The sequence below is a fragment of the Nomascus leucogenys genome, chromosome 2, assembly GCF_006542625.1.
Source record: "Nomascus leucogenys isolate Asia chromosome 2, Asia_NLE_v1, whole genome shotgun sequence".
In the NCBI taxonomy this organism is placed as follows: Eukaryota; Metazoa; Chordata; class Mammalia; order Primates; family Hylobatidae; genus Nomascus; species Nomascus leucogenys.
This window is the reverse complement of record NC_044382.1, coordinates 105,763,114-105,779,962: the sequence shown is the minus strand read 5'-3', so window position 1 is coordinate 105,779,962 and position 16,849 is coordinate 105,763,114.

The following is a 16,849-nucleotide window of genomic DNA, read 5'->3' as shown; positions in this document are numbered from 1 at the left end:
GCTTCCTGTACAGCCTGTGGAACCATTAGCCAACTAAACCTCTTTTCTTAAAAATTCCCAGTCTACAGGCTGAGACAACAGAATTGCTTGAACCCAGGAGGCAGAGGTTGCAGTGAGCCGAGATGGCGCCACTGCACTCCAGACTGGGCCAAAAGAGTGAGACTCCGTCTCAAAAAATAATAATAATAATTACCCAGTCTCACGTATTTCTTTATAGCAATGTGAGAACAGACTAAACAGCAACCTTGATCACTTGATTAAGATAATGTCAGCCACGTTTCTGACTACAAAGTTACTAATTTTCCCTTTCCATATTATTTTAATTAGAAGTTACTAAACCCAGACCACACTAAAGGCAAAATTAAGCACTGCCTCCTGAAGGGGGGAGAATCTAACTCTTTATGAAATCCAATGTATGTATTTTTTCCTTTCATGCTTATGCTTTTAGTATCATATCTAAGAAATAGTTGCCTAATCCAAGATCATGAAGATTTATGCCTATTTTTTTTTCTAAGAATTTTATAGCTTGAGCTCTTACATTTACATCTTTGATCCATTTTGAGTTAAGTTTTGCATATAGGTAGGGGTTCAACTCAACCTTATTTAGTTGCATATAGATATCCAGTTGTCCCAGCACCACTTGTTTAAAAAGACTATTCTTTCCCAACTGAATTTTCTTGGAATCCCTGTTGAAAATCAATTAACTATAAATGTAAGGTTTATTTCTGGATTCTCAATTATATTCCATTGATCAATGTATCTATCCTTAAACCAGTACCACACTGCTTTGACTATTGTTGTTTTGTAGTAAGTTTTGAAATTGAGAAGTGTCTGTGCTGAACTTTGTTTTTCTTTTTCAAGATTATTTTGGCCATTATTAGTTCCTTGCATTTTCATATGAATTTTAAGATTACCTTGTCAATTCCAGCAAAAAAAGGGCATCTGGGATTTTGATAGGATTGCACTGAATCTATGGAACAATTTGAAGAGTACTGTCCTCTAAACACGTCTAAGTCTTCCAATCCATGTCTTTCTTATTTTGGTATTTTTTTATGTGATGTTTTTAAGTTTCCACTGTACAATTCTCACAATTTTTTGTCAAATTCATTCCTATTTTATTCTTTTTGATACTATTATAAATGAAATTATCTTCTTAAATCCATTTTTGGTTTATCTGTTGCTAAGAAATAGAAGTATATAATTGAATCTTGCATACTGATCATGTATCCTACAACATTGCTAAAATCATTTATTGGTTCTGATAATTTGTGTGTATATGTATTCCTTAGAATTTTCTATACACAAGATCATGTCATCTATAAATATAGTTTCACTTCTTCCTTTCTGATCTGGATGCCGTATACTTCTCTTTCTTAATTTCCCTGGCTTGATCCTTCAGTACAATGTTAAATAGCAGTGATTAGAGTGGACATCTTTGTCTTTTACTCCTAGTGTTAAGGGTAAAGCTATCAGTCTTTCACCATTAAGTAAAATGTTAGTCTGTTTTCACAGTTGCCCTTTATCAGGTTAAGGAAGTTCGCTTGTATTCAAGTGTTTTTATCAGGAGAAGTTGAATTGTTTCAAATGCTTTTTCTGCATCTTTTGAGATGATCGTGTGATTTTCATCCTTTATTCTATTAATGTGATCTGTTATACTGACTGGTTTTTACATTTGTATTTTACATTATATTTGATTGGTATATTGAACTAATATTGCATTCCTAGGATAAACTCTGATCAGTCATAGTATATAATTTCTTATATGTTGCTGAATTCTATTTGCTAATATTTCATTGAAGCTTTTAAGCTCTATATTCATAGGAGTATTGGTTGGTAGTTTTCTTTTCTTGTGATATATTTGTTAATTTTAGTATCAAAATAACACTGGCTTTATAGAGTGATTTGGAAAGTGTTCCCTCCTCTTCTAGCCCTTATAAAAGCAGAGCTATTTAAAAAATGTTATAAGATTTTACACAGCCATCTAGCACTCAGAATTTGAGTGGAGAAAAGGTAATTACAGAAAGGATTTGCAGGAGGCTTCTGGCCATATTATAATAACTAGTATTGGACTTACCCTCCAGTATAAACAATTATGAAAACAGATAAAATATATCATTGGCTGTTCTTTAAAAAAAAAAAAAAAGTCAGTAGAACAAAAAAGAAACATATCAAAAGTATTTGTGAAGAGGATTTCCATGAAGACAGCTGTCCTATAATTTCGAGCCATTGCAAGAGGAGTATGGGTGGTATCTGTGCTTTACCCCAAGCCTAGAGAGACTTAAGAAAGAAAAAAAAAAAGCCTGTAAAATTTCTCATGTATTCCCTGCCATTGGGAGCCACAGTCTTTTGTTGCATAACTTGCTCCTGAGAAAACTAAAGCAAATAATGGCAGCAGAATGGAGAGGGCTACATTTGGGAACTAACTGCATTCCCTTCCAATGGCTAATAAAAATGTGTGAATCCTGAAGACAAAATATGGAACCTATGGAGATACGTTGGCCTGAGACTATTCAAACCAAGATCCTAAACAAAAGGAATATCAAACACCCTGTTATATTCTGTCAATAGGAGCACTCAGAGGAGACTAGAGGGAAGGAAGAGGGAGAAAAGAACTTGCTACTTCCTGTATACTTCCTACTGCTCTCAGCATCACCCAGCAATGATACTTCACCCTGGCAGAAACAGGTGGTACTACAGCAGCAATAGGTTGCAGTTTACACTCCCAAAACCACCCTCATTGTGTCCCTCAGAGACACCAACACCAGATGGCCAGTGCCCCTCCCCAGAGTTCCCAGCCCATTGCCTGAAGTACCAGCACTAATCAGGCAATGACTCCTCCTAAAGGGCCTGAGTCCCAGCTCAGGATCCTGACTCTGAGCCTCTGTGAGTTAAAAATACCAACTAACCTCTTACCTTTTTTATTCTCAGACTTAAAGAAGGTATCTGTTCTCAATACCGGGCTAATAATTCTATTTACAATTCTCTATTGAAATAATTGTTATAGTTCTTGACTCCTGAATAGACTCTGACTTATTTACCTTGTAAGTTTCATCGTCCTCAATGGAATCTAATGTGTAACCCATAATGTGATATTATAGAATTCATCCTGAAGCCTCATGTTCAATGGGTGGTGACCACAAATAAATTCACCTGGCACGTTACTGATGTCCATAAAGGGTTTACACTCAGTTACTTGTTATAAGTGGGCTTAGTCCTTTCCTTTAACCACTTTGAGGTTTTGCCAACCAACTATGGAAGCTCAAAATGATCTCAATACAACCTTCTCCTTTTGTTTTCACCAGTACACTTCTACAGCCCACATTTTCACTTAAGACTCTTAGGAATAAGACAGTTGCCAGGCCCAATATTCCCTAAATTCTCAGAACCACATGTGAAATTCTCTAAATGGGTCTCTTCACAGCCCCATCACTTGCTTTAAAGTCAAGGCCAGCACCACCCTCCTCACAATGGGAAAGGCAAAGGAGGAATTATCATAAAACACTGACATCTTTCTCCCAAGAAATTCTCAATATAGGCCTCCATTTTTTAATCTCCAATGACTCTCCAGTACTTTATTTACATAGTATGGAGGTGGGTGATAGATTAATGAGAACAGAACTGAGTTTTGGCAGCCCTTTTGCTAACCTTACATATGTGGTCTAGTGCTTAAGTGTAGAATGTATATACCAGCATGTCTGAACCTCAGCCTCTAGAGCTTTCTTTGAAACTTCAAGTCATCAGAAAATGTTACACTTAAAATCTTATATTAGTTTGGGTGTAAACTAATCTTATGTAACAAGAGACCCCAAAATACAATAGCTCAAATAAGGTAGAAATGTATTGCTCTCTCATGTAATATTCAGAGGCAGGTAGGTGGAGCAAAATGGTAAAGTAGCTGGCTCCATGGGATACCTGGGAACTAGGATCCTTCCATCTTGTTTTTCAGACATTCTCTGAGAGTATTTCCCTTATCTGCATGAGTGAAGCTGATTCACTACAATGGTCAAGGTCCAGCCTTGAAATGAAACAGAAGGATCCACACATCCATTGTTTTAAAGCAAGACCCAGAATCTACAATTCTAATTTCTACTCCCATCCTATACATAGATAAAAGTTTAGACATATAACTACATATATCTCTAACAAGGCTGGAAAACATCGTCTCTGGCTCAGGGGTCATGAATTCAGATGGAAATCAGCAGCTTCTGTTGCTAAAAGGAAAAATGAAATGAAAGAATTCACGTTGAGAACAATTAGCAGATTCTGCTGACAATCACTTATATGTAAGTGCAAATTTAAAATGAATATTGAAAAAGAAATTACTAAAAACATTTAACATAAAATGTTACATTAAGAATATACTGTAATCCCATAACTAGGTGTATATCCAAAGGAAAATAAATTGCTTTACCAAAAAGACACATGCAATTGTGGTTCACCACAGCACTATTCATGATAGCAAAGACATGGAATTAATTTAAGTGCCTACCAATGATGGACTGGATAAAAAAACTGTGGTACATATGCACCATGGAATACTATGAAGCCATCCAAAAGAATGAAATCATGTCCTTGCAGCAATATAGATGCACCTGGGGGCCATTATCCTAAGCAACTTAATCCAGGAACAGGAAACCAAATACCGCATGTTCTCACTTTTAAGTGGGAGCTAAACATTGTGTACACATGGACATAAAGATGGCAACAGTAAACAACGGAGACTACTAGAGGAGGGGAGGGGATGGGGGAAGGGGTTAAACTATCGGGTACTATGCTCGCTACTGGGTGACAGGATCAACTGTACCCCAAACTTCAGCATTGTGCAATATACCCATGTAACAAACTTACACAAATATACCTCCTGAATCCAAAATAAAAGCTGAAATTATAAAAAGGGGGAAAAAAACGAATATACTTTTAAGTTGTGGTGGTCCATTGCAAAGCAAGGTGACTATAATTAGTGATAATATATATTTCAAAATTTCCAAAAGGTTGGATTTTATAAGTATGTGAGGTGATGGATATGTTAATTAGCCTGATTTGCTCATTCTACAACGTATACATGTATCCAAGCATGACGTTTTACTCCATAAATATACAATTATTTGTCAATACAAATTAAATTTCTTAAAAATTGTAAATAAGAATACACTTTTAAAAATAAAAATTGGTTTCTTTACAAATTTAGTTCTAAAACCATTTTAAACATGCATAAGTAATATTCTATCTTGAAATTTAAGAAACTAATGTTGAGATAACTGTGATCTATTTTCAGTGATCTAGTAGTGAAAACAATGAAAAAATCGAGTCTTTAAATGAGCAAAGACCCTTAATGAAATGCCTTCAAACTCTGAAGAAACACTTTATCAGTGCCCATAAGTAAAAACAACAACAAAAATACCAAAATTTTCATTTCACCTCACCTTCTTTTATCCACCTACCTTGACTTACACAGGTAGGAAAATGCCCAAAGCATTCCGGCATCATGAGGGAAAAACCCAAGATAGCATTTCAGTTTATTCACAAATTGAATGATCAATTCCTCCAGTGACTTTAAAGAAGCAACATATTAAGTAATAGAACATACTACCACTAATATTTATAGAAATAGTGAAAGTTCTAAAAATGGCCAGCCAACAGGTTATTTTTGGCTACACTACACTGTGTGAGCTTTATTCCATACAGGCTTAACATATGTTAGATATGTTTTAGAAAAACAAATCAGTTCAATATGAACTAATATTCAGGCAGTAACGTCAAATCAATTAGTGCCAACCTTTGACTTCCTTGACAAGAACTCCCTAGGTTAATAAATGAGTTTGGATTGTCAGAGTAATGGTCACTATGGTAACCCTGGTCACTGTTTTAAAAGCTAATTTCAGATGTCATCAGACTACAGATGGCAGTTTAACAAAGTTGCACATTCTAAGAGAACCAAACAATTTTATCCTTGGGAGACCTGTTTGAAATATTTGTTTGAACAAATATTGTTTTCACATTAAAGAGGAGTACATTAAGCCAAATAAAAAAAAAAAGTGGGGGAGTAGTAAGAATATTTAACCAAGTCTGGAAGTCAGGCAGTAGCTTAGACTAAAAAAGCTATTCTAATATAAGGCAGTTAAATATCCAATGGTCGAAATAATATTTTTAAAACCAAGATTTACTATCCAAAGAAAAAAATCATAAAATGATGTCATATTTAGTGTATGGAAACATTTAAAATTCTAGCATTGGAAGAGTAACTTGGAATAACACATTTAGTATTCTAATTTGTAACCTACACAATTATACATATTATTTTAGGTAACTTAAAAGCCCTATTTAATAAACATTTCTAACAGTAATGGGATTATTTTTAATTTTGAAAACAAAGATATAACAACAACAAAAAAGTAAAACAAGCACAGAACTAAAACAGGTAAATTCATTAATTGAAGTCAATGAAGTAGACGACCAAAGATCTGAAACAAATTACATACTCTCTAAATCAAGGAACCTAAATAGACAATATCTCAAAAAAGGCAAGCCATTAAGATGCCTACTTGATTACTGCCCTATGCAGCAGGTCTAACAGGCAAATTGGATCTCAAAAAGACCATACAGGCTGTGCCACTTATCAAGCAATTGTCTCTTAGCTCTACACCCAGACTTCTACACTCTAGCCTCTGATGCTAGGACTGAGACCTTGTAAATTCCATTTTGGCTTTGCCAGCTGGCTCCATGTTGCACTCTGCCAAAAAGGGATCCTAGAAGTGGGAAGAGTTAACTTGCTTCCTCTGTCTTCTTCCTGTTTGCTTTCTACAAGCTTCCTGTGTGTGGGCCATTTTTGTTAGCATCACCCTGACAACACTTCTTTACCCCAGCAGGGAGCTTCCATAGCATCAGCTGAATTTAGTTGCAATTTTTCCAACACTTGGCAAACAAATTTTATCATGTCCTCCCAGCCCAGAAATATTAGCACCAACATGGCAGTGCCCCCTACTCAGATGTCAGGTTGTCAGGTCTGTGGGTCCTCTCTTCTAAGCATCTAAGCGTTAGTAATTTCAATCTCTTCTTTTTGTTCCTCCAACCCTAGTGGTAGTAGCTGTAGTGCCTTAATATTCTCATGTCCCTTTTTTAGTTATCTAGTAAACTTTATGCCTAATTTAACATTCTGAATATTAAAGGCTCTGTTTAAATAACTAAGACGGCTTCTGTCCACTGACTGGTTCCTGACTAATCACCTATCCAGTAATTCTCAAGGTGAGTGGAACTACCAAAATCACTAAGAGACTGGGAGGTACAGTTTGAAAATGAATATCTACCAGTGTGATATAGTTTTCTATTTGCAAAATGAAAATATTATTTTCATAAAACAAATCTTAACCAAATATTTTATTACTATTATTTTTCATTGACAAGCCATAATTATATACATTTATGAGGAACAATGTGATGTTTTGATACATGTATACAATGTAAAATGATCAAAACAGATCTATTGGGAAAAATGGCAGACAGGAGGCAGAACTAACTTGCAGCTCCCACTCGGATGGACAGAGCAGCATGCAGAAACTCACATTATGAACTTTTGCTCCAAGAACTACAACAGGAACATACCAGGAAAACCAAGAGAATCCATAAACACTTTGAATGAAGCAGCTTGCTGCAGCGGGCTCCATGAGACAGCCAGAAAACTGTGAGTGCCCAAAGTGTGAGAGGGAGAATGTCCACCCCTGAACACACATCCTCACTGGGGAATGTGAAGATTTAGATCATGGGAGAAGAATATGACCTTACCTGAAGTTGACACAAACTTAGAGCCAAGCAAAATACAGAAGTACAGGAAGCAGCAGAAAGAGCCCTGTGGGCACTCTCGGTCCCCAGGGAAGCCATTCCTGACTTTCTCTTGCAGGGGTCCTTGAGGAGGGCTGCCAGTGGAATTACAGAAAGACCAAAGGGAGAAGGAAATTTCCAGACCAACTTTGTAACACTTGACTGAAGGTGAAGTTTCCTGGACCGAATCCGAGGGAGGGGGCAACCTAGGAGTACAGATACAAGCACAGAAACTGTGGCATGTGGGGAGGCAGGAAACCTGAAAGCCCTGCTTGCTTTCTCAGCAGGGAGGCTTGTAGCCTGGGGCAAGCTCTCAGCCCTGCTCACCAGCTGCCTGGAAATAAACTCAGTGCTGTTGGTGGGGCATGGTGGGAGTAAGACTGGCCCCTCAGGCTGTGTGGTGAGGCCTGTCACTGCTGGCTTTTCCCCACTTCAGTGGTAACCTGTATGATGCAGCAGAGGCAGCCATAATCCCCCTGGGAACATAACTCCATTAGCAAGCCTAAGAACCATACCCAGCCCCCCACAGCAGCTGCAGCAAGCCACACATAAAGAAAATCTGAGCTCAGACACATATAACCCTGCCCCAACCTGATGGTCTTTCTCTACCCACCCTGATAGCCAAATACAAAGAACATAATTTCTTGGGAGCTCTATGGGCCCAACTACCACCTGAAAAACCTGAATATTTATCCAGGCAACCCTAAGGCAAGCTTGTATCCTCCCTATACTGCCACAGCTGATGCTCTCTTGAAAGCACCACCTCCTGGCTGGAGGCCAACCAACACAAAACCAGTGCACTAAACAAAACTGCAACCAAGGACCCTCATAGAGTCCAATTCACTCCCCTGCTACCTCCACCAGAGTAAATGCTGGTATCCCTAGCTGAGAGACCTGAAGATAAATAACATCACAGGACTCTTTGCAGACATGCCCCAGTACCAGCCTGAAGCCTGGTAGCTGGTAGCTCCACTGGTAGCTAGGTCCAGAAGAGAAATAACAATCACTGCAGTTCAGCTCTCAGGAAGCCCCATCCCTAGGGGAAGGGGAGAGCACTACTACACCAAGGGATCACCCCGTGGAACAAAAGAATCTGAACAATAGCCCCTGAGCCCCAGATCTTTCTCCTCACATAGTATACCCAAATGAGAAGGAACCAGAAAAACAATTCTGGTAATATGACAAAACAAGGTTCTTTAACACCCCAAAAAAATCACACTACCTCACAAGCAATGGATCCAAACCAAGAAGAAACCTCCGAATTGCCAGAAAAAGAATTGAGAAGGTCAATTATTAAGCTATTTAAGGAGGCACCAGAGTAAAGTGAATACCACCTCAAAGAAATAAAAATTATACAAGACATGGATGGGAAAAATCTCCAGAGAAACAGATAGCATAAATAAAAAACAATTATAACTTCTGGAAATGAAGGACACACCTAGAGAAATGCAAAATACACTAGAAAGTCTCAGCAATAGAATCAAACAAGTAGAGGAAAGAACTTCAGAGCTCGACAGCAAGGCTTTCAAATTAACCCAATCCAACAAAGACAAAGAAAAAATAATAAAAAATAAATAAACAAAGCCTCCAAGAAGTTTGGGATTATGTTAAACAACCAAACCCAAGAATAATTGGTGTTCCTGAGGAAGAAGAGAAATCTAAAAGTTTGGAAAATATATTTAAGGGAATAATCGAGGAAAGCTCCTGGGCTTGCTAGAGATCTAGACATCCAAATACAAGAAGCTCAAAGAATACCCAGGAAATTCATTGCAAAAGATCATCGCTTAGGCACAAAATCATCAGGTTATCTAAAGTCAAGGCAAAGGAAAGAATCTTAAGAGCTGTGAGGCAAAAGCATCAGGTGACCTACAAAGGAAAACCTATCAGATTAGCAGCAGGTATTCAGGCAACAACTAGCACAACAAATAGAATAGTATCTCATTTTCAATACTAACTTAAATGTAAATGACCTAGATGCTCCACTTAAAAGATACACAATGGCAGAATGGATAAGAATTCACCAACCAACCAACTGCTGACTTCAAGAGACTCACCTAACACATAAGGACTCACATAAACTAATGGTAAAGGGGGTGGAAAAAGACATTCCATGCAAATGGACACCAAAAGCAAGCAGGAGTAGCTATTCTTTTATTAGACAAAACAGACTTCAAAGCAACAACAACAACAAAAAAGACAAAGAGTGACATTATATAATGATAAAAGGACTAGTCCAACAGGAAAATATAACAATCCTAAATATATATGCACCTAACACTGGAGGTCCCAAATTTATGAAACAAGTACTACTAGACCTACCTAAGAAATGAGATAGACAGCAACACAGTAATAGTGGAGGATTTCAGTACTCCACTGACAGCACTAGACAGGCCATCAAGACAGAAAGTCAACAAAGAAATACGGACTTAAACTATATCCCAAAACAAATGGACTTAACAGATATTTATAGAATCTTCTACCCAACAACTGCAGAATATACATTCTATTCATCAGCACATGGAACATTCTCCAAGAAAGACCATATAATAGGCCACAAAACAAGTCTCAATAAATTTAGAAAACCAAAATTAGAAAAAGTATTCTCTCAGACTCCAGTGGAATAAAATTGGAAATCAACTCCAAATACACACACAACCACGCAAATACATGGAAATTAAATAACCTACTCCTGAATGATCACTGGGTCAACAATGAAATCAAGATGGAAATTTTAAAATCCTTTGAGCTGAATGATAGCAGTGACATAACCTATCAAAACACCTGGGATACAGCAAAAGCAGTGCTAAGAGGAAACTTCATAGCACTGAATGCCAACATCAAAAAGTCTGAAAGAGCACAAATAGACAATCTAAGGTCACACTTCAAGGAACTAAAGAAACAAGAACAAACCAAACCCAAACCCAGGAGAAGAAAGGAAACAGCTGAGAGCAGAGCTGAACTAAATGAAATTGAAACAAAAATAAAACAATACAAAAGATGAGGCTGGGCGCAGTGGCTCACACCTGTAATCCCAGCACTTTGGGAGGCTGAGGTGGGTGGATCACGAGGTCAGGAGATTGAGACCATCCTGGCTAACACAGTGAAACCCCGTCTCTACTAAAAATACAAAAAATTAGCCAGGTGTGGTGGCGGGTGCCTGTAGTCCCAGCTATTTGGGAGGCTGAGGCAGGAGAATAACGTGAACCCAAGAGGCGGAGCTTGCAGTGAGCTGAGATCACGCCACTGCACTCCAGCCTGGGTGACAGAGCGAGACTTTACCTCAAAAAAAAAAAAAAAGATAAATGACAAAAAACTGGTTCTTTGAAAAGATAAATAAAATTGATAGACCATTAGCAAGATTAACCAAGAAAAGAGGAGAGAAAATACAAATAAGCTCAATAAGAAACAAAACAGGAGATATTACAACTGACACTACATAAATACAAAAGATCATTCAAGGCTACTATGAACACCTTTACATGCATAAACTAGAAAACCTAAAAGACATGGATAAATTCCTGGAAAGTTGAGAGGCATCACATTACCCAACTTCAAACTATACTATAAAGCTATAGTCACCAAATCAGCATGGCACTGGTATAAAAATAGGCATGTAGACCAATGGAACAGAAAAGAGAACCCAGACATAAAGCCAAATACAGCCAACCAATCTTTGACAAAGCAAACAAAAACATAAAGTGGGGAAAGGACACTCTATTCAACAAATGGTGCTGGGATAATTGGCAAGCCACATATAGAAGAATGAAACTGGATCCTCATCTCCCCTTTATACAAAATCAACACAAAATAGATAAAAGACTTAAATCTAAGACCTGAAATCATAAAAATCCTAGAAGATAGCATCAGAAAAACCCTTCTAGACATTGGCTCAGGCAAAGACTTAATGACAAAGAACCTAAAAGCAAATGCAACAGAAACAAAGATAAACAGATGGAATTTAATAAAACTAAAAAGTTTCTGCACAGCAAAAGAAATAATCAGCAGAGTAAACAGACAGCCCACAAAGTGGGAGGAAATCTTTGCAAACTATGCATCTGACAAAGGACTAATATCCAGAATCTACAAGGAACTGACTTAAACAAACTAGCAAGAAAAAAATAAATAAACAATCCCATCAAAAAGTGGGCTAAGGACATGAATAGACAATTCTCAAAAGAAGATATACAAATGGCCAACAAACATACGAAAAAATGCTTAACATCACCAATGATCAGGGAAATGCAAATCAAAACCATGATATGATACCACCTTATTCCTGCAAGAATGGCCATAACCCAAAAATCAAAAAATAATAGATGTTGGCATGGTTGTGGTGAAAAGAGAATACTTTTACACTGCTGGTAGGAATGCAAACTAGTACAACCACTATGGAAAACAGTGTGAAGATTTTTTTAAAGAACGAAAAATAGATCAACCATTTGATCCAGCAATTCCAGAGGGAAAGAAGTGATTGTACAAAAGGATACTTGCACACACGTTTATAGCAGCACAATTTGCAGTTGAAAAAATATAGAACCAACCCAAATGTCCATAAATCAACAAGTGGATAAAGAAAATGTGTTGGCCGGGTGCGGTGGCTCACGCCTATAATCCCAGAACTTTGGGAGGCCAAGGCGGGCAGATCATGAGGTCAGGAGATCTAAACCATCCTGGCTAACATGGTGAAACCCCATCTCTACTAAAAATACAAAAAATTAGCCAGGCGTGGTGGCAGATGCCTGTAGTCCCAGCTACTTAGGAGGCTGAAGCAGGAGAATGGCGTGAACCCGGGAGGCGGAGCTTGCAGTGAGCCGAGATTGCGCCACTGCACTCCAGCCTGGGCAACAGAGCGAGACTCCATCTCAAAAAAAAAAAAATGTGATATACACACACACACACACACACACATACACATAGACCATGGGATACTACTCAGCCATAAAAAGGAACTAAATAATAGCATTTGCAGCAATCTGGATGGAATTGGAGATTCCATCTATGTAAAGTAACTCAGGAATAGAAAACCTAACATCATATGTTCTCACTTATTAAGTGGGAGCTATGCTATGATGATGAAAAGCCATAAGAATGATACAATGAGCTTTGTGGATTCAGGTGGGAAGAGGGGTGAGGGACAAGACTGATTGATCAAGATTGTTTTGGATATTCAGTTAACCAAATATTCTTGGTCCTTAAGGATACACAGAAAAGAGTGATTCTCAACCACAAAGAAATGAAGGTGACGGGGTCTGTGATGGGGACTTAAATGAACAAGAGGTTTAGAAACACTAATTCAAGTCTATCCCCTTCATAATATAAATAAAGAACCTATGAGCCATCAGACCTATAAACTTCTTGAGTAAAGGAACTGAGTTTTGTCTACCGAAATGCATTGTAAACATTCAAAATAAAAACTTGTTTGAATGAGTGAAGTTAAAAGCATACCCAAGATCAAAAAACTAGTTAGTGTCAGAGTTAAGCCAATGATAATATCTCTCAGTTGAAGGTCTTATTTTGCCTATCCCACCTTTATGGAAGGGTCCTATTATCACCATGCTGAAGGCCCAGAAAAACACTGGTGAAGGTGGACTTTCACATGAAGCCGACTCTGTACTGCAGAGTGGCATGTGGGAATATTAATGCAGAGTGCTCCTATGATCAACTCTTTAAGAAGAGCAGGAAAAGAAGTAAGATTAGGCAAAGGAAAAAGCTTAACTGTGGTGTAGTACCAAAGGAGGCCTTGAGGCTTTTGACTCAAAAGCAGGGGTCCCCAACCCCCAGGCCACGGACCAGTTCCTTTACTCATATTTCTTGTGCACACCCATATATCCTTTCTCATACCCCTCTACCTCAGACATCCTTGTTCCCAATCTACTAATTCTTCTTCCAAGTCCCTTTCCAACCAGCCACCAGTCATTCACCCTTCCCCATGAGTCCACGTATATTTTAACCTGGGGCTATTTCTCTTACTACAAAAAGTGAATGATGAAGTGCACCTTCCAAAGATCTGTCCATCAGGAGGATATTCCCTGATCACTTCTCTTTCAAGGACACACAAATGGAGCTGTAGTTCAACTACAAAATCAAACTGACCCATCCGTGAATCTAATGTGGGCTTTTTTTGCTTCAACAACTGATCAAAGGTATCACCCATGGAGATATAAGTTGAGGGAAAGGCACTTGGGCAATGGTAGTGGATGACATGAAAGAGTCCAGTCCACCTACTCATGCAGCTTGCACCCTCTTGTCCTGATTGTGTTCACTCCTGCATGTACCACTTTCATCTTAGGATAGATCATTACTGAACAACTGTGACCCCGATGTCACCTGTGTGATATCTCAGCGCCAAGCAACACATCTCTCCCAGGGCTCTGTAGCATGCCAGGAGCTACTTTTCAAAAGGTATATAAATCTCTGCTGTGTATTCTGAACATGCTTCTGAATTCAACAAGTTTGTGTTTTGAGTCTCTCATTGAAACTTGCCATAAACTCCACACATCCATGTCTTCCATTCTGTGTCTTTTCCCACCGCTGATATCCCTTACATGCAAATGCATGGCACTACCACCCATATGCAGTAAAATCTATCATAATTTTTTCTGAGTTTAGCTATATATAAGATATAATATCTTAAATATAAATATACAAAATTTCTTTTTCTTGAATCTAAGCTTTAAATTCGATCTCCACATTCAACTTTTTCTGTAATTAACCTAACTTATGGGCAAGCAGGAGAGGTTAAAAAGTGGCCAGAATCATTAAAAACAACAGGCTACAGAAGATTAGAGGGAGGAGCACTTACTTCCCTTTGGGAGTGTGAGAGGTTGAATGATGACCCATCCAAAAATATCCACATACTAATTTCTAGAACCTAAGAATTTATCCTATATGGAAAAAAATATTTTACAGATGTTATTAAGGATCTGAGTGGATCCTAAGTGCAATTACATGTATTTGTATAAGATAGAGACAGAAGGAAACACACACACTCAGGAGTACAGAAGGCAATAACGTAAGCATGGAGACAGAGACTGGAGTGATGTGCCACAAGCCAAAAGAATGCCAGCCGTCACCAAATCCTAGTAGGAGCTGCAAAAGGCAAGGAACAGATTCTCCACTAGAGCCCCTCTTAGGGGAACATGGTCCTGTCAACACCTTGATTTTGACCCAGTAAAAATAATCTCTTATTTCCAGCCTCCAGAACTGTAAGAGAATAAAGTTCTATTGTTTTAAGTCATCAAAGTTTGCAGTAATATGTTAACAGCAGCAAGAGAAAACTAATATAGAGATAAATAGGAATAATAAAGAAAAACCTTATGTGGTGAACAGAATTTTAATGGTAGATAAGATTTACATATATTATGATTGAAAAAGAAGAAAAACAGTAGGGAAGGGGTAATATTACAGGTGGAGGGAAAAGTATTACAGGTGAAGGGAAAAGTTAGTGAAAAAGAAATTTAAGGGAGTTATACAGGGAAAACAAAAGTAGTTCAATTAGACAAGAGTACAAGCTGCTTGAAGATAGTGATACAGATTGTTGACAATCCTGAATGCCAGTCTAAACGTGCACTTTAATCTGTAGACAGTTAAGGTTCTCTGCAACTTGTAAGGACAGGGTCAGGGCAGGGGAGGTAAGGGAGGAGGAAACACCAACATGATACACCTTTTGCACATCTGTGTCACACTACTCTATTTTTCTACTCTTCACCCTCCAACACAGGTATGAGGGCTGAGATTGATTCCCCAGGACCTAGTAAAAAAGTATGGCATATACGTTTGATGAATAGTGAATGCATTAACGAATAATACTGTACATGTTTTGTTTTACTCATCACTAAGCGTGGTATGAGGGAGTAGAACAGAATACCAAACTATACTTCAATCACTTACCTTTACTCTTCAAAGATCTGATTATTAAGATGATTTTATTTTAAAAGTTATATTCCAAGTATAAGAGATTTAGACTTAATGTGATTAACCCTAAGGCATACTTCAGAACACCAATAGCAATTCTAGTCAATTCCACTCAGTTAATGGTGGCTGTCTGAGGCAACGTTGAGAAATATTGTAAGAATTACACCATAATAGATTAGGAACATTTGCTAAAGTGCTGGATTCGGAGTAGAAACATAAATGGCTTGTTTCCCATTCCACTCTTGCTCTAGAAGTTCGTTATTTGCATACAAATGGCCAACAGGTACATGAAAAATTGCTCAACATCACTAAGTATATGAGAAATGAAAATCAAAGCCATAATGAGATATTATCTTACCCCAGTCCAAATGGCTACCATTAAAAAGACAAAAAATAATGGATGTTGGTGAGGACGCGGAGAAAAGAGAACTCTTATACACTGTTGATGAGAAATGTAAATTAGCACAGCCACTGTGGAAAAGTATATGGAGATTTCTCAAAAAATTAAAAATAAAATTATTCAATCCAGCAAACCCACTATTGGGTATCTACCCAGAGGAAAGAAATCAGTATATCAAAGGGATACCTACACTTGCATGTTTATCGCAGCATTATTCACAATAGCAAAGCTATGCAATCAACCTAAGTGTCCATCAACAGATGAATGGATAAAGAAAATGTGGTATATATACACAATGGAGTACTATTCAGACATAAAAAATGAAATCTTGCCATTTGCAGTAACATGGATGGAGGTGGAGGTCATTATCTTAAGGGAAATAAGCCAGGAACAAAAAGACAAATATCACATGCTCTCACTTATATGTGGAAGCTAAAAAATTTGATCACATGAAGGTAGAGAGTGGAAAGATAGACAACAGACTGGGAAAGATGAGGGGAGTGGGAACAGGATGAAGAGAGTAGGTTAACGGTTACAAACATGGAGTCAGATAGAAGGAATATATTCAATGTTTGATAGTAGAGTAGGGTAACTATAGTTAGACAAAAATATATTGTATTTGGATGACAGACACCCTAAATACTTGTAACAAAATTTCTCATGTACCCCATAAATTTGGTATGTAAATTTTATTAACAAATAAAGTTAGTCACTTGGTTT